The following is a 1,131-nucleotide window of genomic DNA, read 5'->3' as shown; positions in this document are numbered from 1 at the left end:
GCAGTTTTTTTCCACCTTACTATTCCTTTTTAAAAAAATACATTTTTATTGACTTTAGAGAGAGCCAGGAGAGAGAAACATGAGAGAGAGAGAGAGAAACATCAATGAGAGAGAACCATCAGTCGGTGCCTCCTGCACACCCCTGACTGGGGATGGAGCCCACAACCTGGGCATGTGCCCTGACTGGGAATTGAACCAGCGACCGCTTGGTATATGGTGTGACGCTCAACCAACTGAACCACAGTGGTTAGGGCCCCACTGACCTTTTGGAGTGACCATCACTGGGCATTGGGATGCCCTGAGCCCAGTGCGGCTCCCCTCCTGCGTGGACGCTCATGGCTCCCCTGAGTCAGGCAGGGTGTGTGCATGCGTGTGTGACATGTGTAGGTATTCGCACGTACATACACACACAATTCTCTAGCTGTGGCTGCCATATTGGGCTGGCCAGGTTGTGACCAAAGAAGGTGTTGGGGGGTTGAAATCTCCTCTCACTCACCTTTTCCTAATTTGCATGGAGATACCTAATTTGCATGCAGATACTGAATATGCAGCAGCAGATGGACTCAGGTGAAAATCGGTGGTTGCATGTCACACCCACAAAGTTGCCTCTGCTGAGAAGAGGGGGGTGAAGGAAGGGAATTGTGTCTTAGGGGTCGCTGTGGCCTCTCATAGCCGGCCAGCTAGTGCCGGGCCCGGGGAGCATTTATCCGCGTTTGTTGGCCGAAGGATTGGGGGTAAGAAGGAAGGAGTGAGTGACCGGGAGGCCGGGGCAGTGGGCTGAGTGCCCACCAGGCACCGAGCATGTCACTTGTTCGAGCCTCAGGGTTTGAGTGCAAATGCCCGCTGGACACTCGCCCTCCTAGAGGCGCTAGACCTGGCGGAGGTCTCGGGTAGGGTTTGGGAGCTGGTGGGGGGTGTGGATCATAGGGAAAGCCAATGGCTGTGTGGTCGGGGTTATGGGGTGGTTCCAGCAAGTTTCCTGAGCCAGGCTGCAGATATGCTGGTGGGAGTGGGCCTGGGCTGCCTGCTGCAGATCTCCAGGGGCCACGCCGAGGTGAAGGTGAGCGGCCAGTGGCCAGACCCTTCTGCAACAGACCTCCTTACCATGTCCCCTCCCCCTCCTCCTCCCCC

The 1,131-nt window shown here is 56.1% G+C and overlaps 1 protein-coding gene across 1 annotated transcript in view; it reads left to right on the top strand.

Annotated features, from left to right (window-relative positions):
• Nucleotides 1-1,131, top strand: part of SLC8B1 (solute carrier family 8 (sodium/lithium/calcium exchanger), member B1) — a 25,184-nt gene that overhangs the window by 16,948 nt on the left and 7,105 nt on the right. The window lies entirely within an intron of this gene.

Source organism: Myotis davidii, unplaced genomic scaffold (assembly GCF_000327345.1).
Source record: "Myotis davidii unplaced genomic scaffold, ASM32734v1 scaffold223, whole genome shotgun sequence".
Taxonomy (NCBI): Eukaryota; Metazoa; Chordata; class Mammalia; order Chiroptera; family Vespertilionidae; genus Myotis; species Myotis davidii.
Note: the sequence above shows the minus strand (reverse complement) of the source record. Positions and strands in the feature narration are given on the sequence as shown.